The 8355-nt window shown below is 44.5% G+C and overlaps 1 pseudogene; it reads right to left on the bottom strand.

Moving 5' to 3' along the window:
- Positions 1-6183: 6183 nt before the first annotated feature.
- On the bottom strand, positions 6184-7911 carry LOC102871075 (annotated as a pseudogene).
- Between the last annotated feature and the right edge of the window lie 444 nt (positions 7912-8355).

Raw genomic sequence — 8355 nt, 5'->3', positions numbered from 1 at the left:
TGAAAACATTCAATCATCTTTTTTCTAAATTCTGCATTAGAAAGTTCCATCAAACTTTCTGGCTTCATGAAATCCATTGCTACTGTGTCATTTTTAGGGGGAGATATCTTGTTTTGGGCTTGCGTGGTGAGTGAGGTACCCTGTTCTGCCTTATTTGTCCATCCAACATGTTGAAAACATCTGCCATTTAGGTCTTAATAATCGGAATTACATTCTCATGCATTTATGTTATTCTCAGTACTGTGTTGACTATACTGTCTTGGTCTTGGGATGGGATGGTTTCCCTTCTTTCTTCCATCTTTCACAATTGCTTCAGTAGTTATTCATGTTCCCTCATGGTTTCCCCCCCCCCTTTTTTTTCTCTTTGTCTCATGGGTATTCTTTTAATTTGTGACTTCAAATTTTTCTTCTATCATTTCTACCTTATTCTGTTGCTGTTCATATAACATCACATCAACATATTTCTTCTGCCTTTCTGTTTCTGGGATATTCATTGGGTCTGAAATAAATTTTGCTTTTTAAGGAGAAGTCTTCTTGTTGTTGTTTTCTCCTACAGTATTTGAGGCCACTTGCTGCTTTCTTGACATTACGTGAAGTTTTTCTTTATGAAGTTATTGATTAGATGTAGGCCTAATATGTTCCCTCGATAAAGGGGAACAACATTCTTTCTACGTGAGGTTCTTTTGTGGCCTTCGCAGTGGGAAAGTTCACTTTTCCTGATGTACTTCAAATCCTAACTGATCTGCAGAGTAGCCCTGTGAGAATCTCACCTAAGTGTGCCCTGCCTCTCTGAAAGTCTATTATTTTTTTCTTGGTGGTCAGGAATTAGCTTCCCCAGCTAACGCAGTTTCTCTTCGGGGAGATCCAGGGAACTTCCTCCCAACTCCTCTAGTAACTCACAAATTGGGGGAAGTCTCTCTCCCCTTTTCATGTACAGTCTATTTCATGCAATTATTTATTTACATTGTATTACTAATATTGTGTTAATAATAGTGTGGGGTTTATCCTTTTACATTCATCTTGCTAATAACTACATCCATGAAAGCATAGAAGCCAGGTACTTCATTCCTCATGCCTTAGTGTTCCCATTTTAGATAGCCAATTTCTGATTTGCTTATCCTTATCAAATAAGTACTCTGAGGGAACAAGTATATCCCTACTGTTCAATTTGGAAAATTTTGAGCACCTGTGTCTACAAAGTTCAGTTCCGAGCAAGCAATTGGGTTTCAGCAATCAACACTAGTTCACAACATGGATCATCTAGTTGTGTTTTGGGCAACTCATTCTCAGCCATCTGAGGCTAGGTTCAGATGGGCATCAGATACAAACTCAGGAGTCCACTTTTCTTGCATTCTAGACCTATTGGTTCCTTCACTCAGGCTAGCCCCAACATTAGGCGAAGTCAATAAGCCAAGCCTCCTGAAAAAAAAAACAAACTCTTTACCAAATAACTAAAGGAATAATAAGCTAAATGCATGTGGGCATGCTTGAAATCATTAGCTATTAGAGATATGCAAATAAAAAACAATAGTGAATTATCCATCATCTCACTTTTGCAACAAAGTTTAACAGGACAACAAACAACAATTGTTGACAAGGATGCAGAGAGATTGGAATTCTAATGTACTGCGGGCAGGGATGTAGAAATGATACAACCATATGGAGAGTAGTCTGATGTTTCTTCAAAAAAAGATGAAAATACAAACTTCATTTGATCCAACGATTTAACTCCTAGGGATATACTAGAGATATACCCTAAGGAAATGACAGTTAGACATGAACAGATGTATATTTATACTTATGTTATTGCATTATGCAGATGACACAACCTTACTTGCCCAAACTGAGGAGAACCTGAGGCATTTACTGCAGAAAGTAAAGGTTTGTAGCCTTCAATATGATTGAATCACAACATCAAGAAAACAAAGATTCTCACCACTGGGCCAATTGGCAGCATAATGATAGATGGTGAAAAGATTGAGATTGTTAACAGCTTCAACTTGCATGGCTCCACAAACAAGACTTCTTTTTTATTTCTTGTTGTGTACTGTTGAGTCAGATCTGACTGGAGATTACCTCTTCTTCTCTAGTGGATTTTAACTGCACACCTTTGGGATTGCAGCACAGCTTCTTGCCACTGGGCTACCAGAGCTCCCTACACAACACTCTTGGTACCAGCAAGACAAATTGCATTGGGACAACCTTCTATTAGGGACCTCTCCAGAATACTGAAAAGCAATGATGTCAGTCTAGAGACTAAGGTACATCTGATCCTTTGCAATTATTTGCTATGTATCAGAGAGCTAGGGATGATAGAAGAAGAATCGATGCCTTTGAGCTATGGTGATGGAGAAGAATATTGAGTATACCATGGACTACTAGGAGAACACATTCATCCTGGAGAGGGTGAAGCCAGGCTGTTCCTTGGAGGCAAGGATTGTGAAGCTTTGTCTGACATACTTGGGCATGTTACAAGGAGGAACTTGTCTTTGGAAAGGGACATCATGCTTGGAAGGGTGAAGAAACAGTGCAAGAGAGGAAGACCCTGGATGAGATGAATTGACTCAGTAACTAGGGTAATAAGGGTAGGTGTGTCAGAGACAATGAAATTGACTCAAGATAGTTCAGGGTTTAGAGCTGTTCTACATAGGGTTGTTATGAGTCACAAGCACTCAACAGCACATAACAATAACAGCAAGAAGATGTTTGTTGCAGTATTATTCACAACAGCAAGGAAAGTAAGCATCAGAAATGCTTATCAATCAATGAATGGATAGATAAATTGCCGTGCATTCACACACCGGAGTACTATGCAGCACTAAAAAAATGACGAAGAACTTGTCAAACACTATACAACAGAGATAAAGTCTACAAGACATTATAGTGAGAGAAATAACTCCATGACAAAAGAACAAATATGGCATAAAAGCACTATTAGAAAATAGGATGATTATGGGAAGGGAATGGGAAGAACGGCTGGATAATGACATCTGTAATGGTTTAGGAAAAAGGGAAGATCAACCTGAAATGAATGGCTGCACAGACCACATGTGTATTGTAATTAGCCCTTTGGAACAGAACATGTATAACTGATCAAATAAGGAGGGGGAAGAGGAAAAGTAAAGGGGGGGAAGGAGAAGGGAAAATAAGAAGGGAAATTTTACCCACAAATAGAAACAATCTCAGAAAAATTGACAGGCAGGACAGACACAGGGAGCAGAGATTAGTGAATGAGGAAAGGAAAAGAAAAACATAGTGAGTTTTGAAGGGACATCATAAAGGCATTCTAGTTGTTTTTTTTAAATTAAATTTTATTAATTTTAATGAACATTTACAGAGATTTTGGGTTCTCATTCATTCATTGTTGCACTGTTTTCTCCACCCTCATCCCCAGTTCGTTCCTCCTTCCCCACCCCCAATGTCTGTTTTAATTGTCTAATTGCCACAGTGCTTGTCAAAGCCAGCTCTGATTAATCTCCTTTGTTAGTGTGTCCCTTGCCATTCCCTATCACTCCTCCCTGAGAAAGACTTCACCCTGATTCATAAGGAAAAGGTGACGGTGTATTCTCTTAGCTACTTCCTGCTGAAAAGGGACGTTGTGGGTTTCAGGGTGACATTCTAGTTGTTGTAAGATGCCATCAAGTTGAATACAACTCATAGTGGCCCTATAAACAACAGATCTGAATATTATCTTATCTTGTACCATTCTCACTATCTCTGATACATTTGAGTCCACTGCTGTGTCAGTCCATCTTGATAGGGGTCTTCCTCTCTTTCACTGACCCTCCACTCTTTTAAGAATGGTAATTATTGTTAAACAAAGAAGTAAGACTCATAAAAGTTAATTTAGAAAGCGTTTTATGAGTTCATTGTTTTTAGTGCTGTGGAGTAGTCTAGTAGTGTTTCTATATCTATTCATTTGTTGATGGGCACTTGGGTTGCTTATATCTTTTTGTGATTGTGAATAATGTAACAATAAACATGGGTGTGCATACATCTGTTTGGATGGTGGTTCTGGTTTTTTTAGGGTATATTCCCAATAGTGAAATTGCTGGGTCAAATGGTTTTTCTATTTTCAACTTTTTGAGAAAGTGCCTTCCGCTTTTTCAAACGTATAATGGTTGATGTATAGTTGTAGTACCATTTTACATTCCTACCAGCAGTGAATAAGAGTTCCACTCTATCCACAACCTCACTAGCATTTGTTGTTAGCTGCTCTGTTGACCTTTGCTATTGTTGCTGGGCTTTTTTATCTTTTTCATTGTAGCTTCCTTTGTTGTTTAAAGCCTGTTCTCATCAAGAAAGCAAGTAAATATTCATCTGCTTTTTTTTTTTTTTACCAAGAAATGTTTTATTTTTCTTGCGGTAGCTCTGTGTTAATTGCACAAAAATCATGTGGGCTTTTAAATAATTTTTTTCCATTTAAACATTATCACACAATCCTATTTTGAAAGACGAATGTTCATTAAAAACAAAGCAAAAAACACCAAAAATTCACAACTTTAATTACCTAGATTTGTCACTGAAAGGTTTAAAGGAAAACAGGTGGGTGGGTGGGTAAAGAAGGGCTTTTCTTACAGTTTCCCCTGACCCGGCCCCTACCACAAGTCTCACATTTTCTCCTCAAAAGGGGAAGGTTTTACAAACAAAAGGTGAAATAGTTTAAACAGAAATACTCATGAAAAGTAACTTTACATAAGTGTCAACAATATTAAGACAACACTGATGAACCGATTTTCTTACACCCTCTGTCGCTTTCCCCACCCATCCCCATGGATCTGGTTTCGTCTTCAGACAGAAAAGGACTCCTAACCCAGTGAGGTCACAAATGGTGACAGTCCTGGCTGCCTGGCAAGGCCTTGTGATGCCTGGCCCTGCACAGGCCAAGGCTGCAGGGTGCAGGGACCCACTGGCTATATATTTCTCTATATATAATTACCTCTTTCCATAGCAATGCCCACATTCTACAAATTGTAACTTTGGAAGAAACCCCACACACCCACCCCTACTGAGGGAAAGGCAGGAGCAGACTCCCAGCCAAGAAGGAAAGCTGGATTCTAGGGATGCCTGAGTTATTCCTAGAGGATAGCTCAGGCACAACTGGCTGCTTGATACCCTCAGGATGCTGCTGTAGGCAGGAGGGAAAGGCAAGAGTTGAGCCTAGACACAGCCTGCCAAACGGGCTGGGCCAGAGACTGACCCAGGAGGACTGTCCGCAGGGTTGGAGAGGGAAGGATAGCATGCAGGGGACACACACATGGTGGCGGTGAGCTGTGAGGCCAGGCAGAGTGGCCCTCCAGAGTCAGTGGGAGAGTGTGGGGCATAACGGAAACAGGAGGGCATGCATCTTGCCCTCACTCTTCACCCCTGGTGGCTCTTGGGACCTTGTTCCCAAGGGCTGGAATGCAAATCCAAATACTGAGAGCAAGCCAAGAAGCCAGTCCTTGCCCCACTGATGCAAGAACTCAGCCCAGCCCATGGATCCCTGCCTGGGGTCTCCAAGAGGGCTGAGGTTGGGCAGCAGAGAGGGCGCAGGACATCCAGAAGGCCCATGCTCAGGTCAGGCTTGTTGCCCTGATTCTCAAGGAGCCAGTATCTGTCTCTAACAAGGACATACGAGGAGGTGGCTGCACACTGAGGATCTTTGAACCAGAAAGTCCTCAAGGTGGCCACCTAGGCTGGTGGTTGAAGACCCTGCCTAGTCTTGCTAGCCCAATCTCCCTGTGATAGGATTTGTGGGAATGTCCAATGCAGGGACATGCCCATGGAGTGACACTTGCCTCCTTGCTCCATGGGAAGCTGTGGGGAATGTTTCAGCTCTTACTGCTGATTCTAATTCTTCCATTTGAAGGAGTTTGAGAAAACAAGCTTGAAATAAAGAAAGGGGGGAAAAGAGCCAGGCAGCAGCTTCTATCCTGAGACAGTAGCCTCTGTGTGTGTCTATGTACACAGTCACCTAGTCTTGGGAGAGGGAGGGACCAGTGCCCAGCTTTCTCCTGCTGGCCAGACTTGCTAGCAGTCCTGCCTTGAGACTGCCAGGGCAGCAGTGTCGTACTGACAGCGATTCTCAGAGTCTGTAGAAAAGGAAATGGAGACAGACAGACTGGTCCAGAGTTGAGTCCCTGACCTCGAATGGGGGTGATGGTCAGAGGGCACGCTGGTGGGGCTGGGGGTGCTGATGGGTTAGTGTATGTAGGCTCGGTAGACGGCAGATATGTCATTGTCAGACTGGTCCAGGGCCTTGGCTCTCTTGTACACCTCATTGGCTGCAGCTGCCATTGGAGTAGGGTGGTTGACAGCGTCACCTAGTGCGATGGCTAAGCGCAGATCCTTCTGAATGTACTTCAGGTAGAAGTCAGGCTTAAAGTTCCCTTGTAGGATATTTTGGCACTTCTGGTCCAGGAAGATGCTGGCCAACTGTCCTTGATTGAGGATGTCCAAGAGCATCTGCTGGGATTGGCCTGTCACCTGGGCCAGAGTCAAGCCCTCAGCGATGGTGGCCATGAAGCTCCCCTGGATCATGTTCACAATTAGCATCATCTTGGCTGCATTTCCAACCTCACCTAGAAAGAAGGAGGTCTTCCCCATGGCCTGGAAGCAGCTGCTGCAGTCCTCATACATGCCCCGGTCTCCAGCTGCCAAGATCACTAGCATCCCATCGTTAGAAAGCTGCTGGTTCCCTGAAACGGGGGCTTCCAGAAAGCGTCCCCCCTGGACACAATCACCTGGGCCAGCTCGGTGACTGTGTCCGCATCCACTGTTGACATGTCCACATAGCACTTCCCAGGCCGGATCCCTTGCAGCACACCACTGGGACCCAGCACCAAATCCTTGCCGGCCTTCGGGTCCAACACGCAGGCAAATGTGATATCACAGGTGGAAACCACTTCAGCAGGGGTCCTTCCTAGGCGGGCCCCCTCCTGGATGAACAAATCACACTTCTCGGCAGTCCGGTTCCAGACGGTCACCGTGTGTCCCATTTTCAGCAAGTTTGAGACGATGCCACTTCCCATGAGTCCAAGGCCCCAAAATCCTATCTTCTAGTCTGTGGGCGTAACACTGCCATTGACGGCTGTGTTGACTGCTGCCTGGATGGAGGTGGAGCCAGTCTCCTCTTCACACATTTTCAACTTCTTCGTGATTGCCTGGTAACACACAGCTGGCTTTTCTGTCTGGCTGAGCAGGAAGTGATGGAAATGTGGATCTGCATCTTTAACAGGCTCGCTCGCAGTTGGCTGCCATTTAAATGCAGCCATAGGCCCAGCTACCATGCCCTTCACAGTACTTGACTCAGGGACAGTGAGGTCCTTCTCGTCCTTTGGAGGCCGGCCCCGCTTCCGGGGGCTCTGCTCCTGTGCTCTTTCCAGAGGGGACATGGAACCTCTCTCTGAAGACCCTGAGTTCACCCTCTTCTTGCCTTCTCCCGGTGCTCTTCTTCACCTTCCCTCCTGATAGGCCAAGCTTGCGCTTCTCTTCCCTCGAGCCAGGCCTGCTTCTCTCCTCGCTGGAACTACGTCGATTCTTGTCATCAGCCACGTTGTGGGATGATGTCTGGTCTCTGCCTTTGGCTCTCCTGAGGAACTCTTCCACGGCATCCACAGCCTGTTGGAACCGTTTACCCTTGTTGATCTTGATCATCTCCTCTTTGTGAGCATGATAGGGCTTCAGCTGCTCCACTTTGATCCAGGCATGATCTTCTGTTCCAAAAAACTTCACAAAGAAGCATTTCTTTCCACGTGGTTTCTTCAAGTCTTTGGGTGGATTAACAATCTTTCCTGGCCAAGGAGGGTATCGACCGAGCTTCCCCCAAACCAAGTCGCTGAGCCGAAGACCCACGGCCGCCATCTTAACACCCAACCACCACCGACGCACTGGCCTCTGGGAACATCAGGTTGGCCCGGCACCGCCCATTGGCGTGTGCCGGGCCATCTTTTTTTTTTTTTTTTTAATGATGCTGTGAAGTGAGACTTTGGCATGTTTTTCCTACCTTTCTACTTTCACTAGCTTCATTTAGTGAATTATCCATCCTATTCTCACTGGTTAAGTTCTTGTAGGCAGCAGTGTCTGTTTTGGATTCTGTTTTCTCTTTTACTGAGCTATGTGTTCCTGCACTAATGCCACTGTTTCAGATTTTATTTTGTTATTTTTGTTATGTGCTGTCAAGTCGTTCGCGACTCATAGCGACGCTATGTACAACAGCCCTAAACCCCGTTCTGTCCTGTGCCAATCGCACTGTCTCTGACACTCCCATCCCAATTATCCCAGTCACTGAATCAATCCACCTCATAGAAGGTCTTCCCCTCCTGCGCTGTCCCTCCACTCTGCCCAGCATGATGTCCCTCTCTAAAGACCTGT

The sequence above is a fragment of the Elephantulus edwardii genome, unplaced genomic scaffold, assembly GCF_000299155.1.
Source record: "Elephantulus edwardii isolate Elephantulus edwardi_28Jun2011 unplaced genomic scaffold, EleEdw1.0 scaffold00058, whole genome shotgun sequence".
In the NCBI taxonomy this organism is placed as follows: domain Eukaryota; kingdom Metazoa; phylum Chordata; class Mammalia; order Macroscelidea; family Macroscelididae; genus Elephantulus; species Elephantulus edwardii.
The sequence above is the reverse complement of the archived record's forward strand: the minus strand, read 5'-3'. Positions and strand labels throughout refer to the sequence as shown.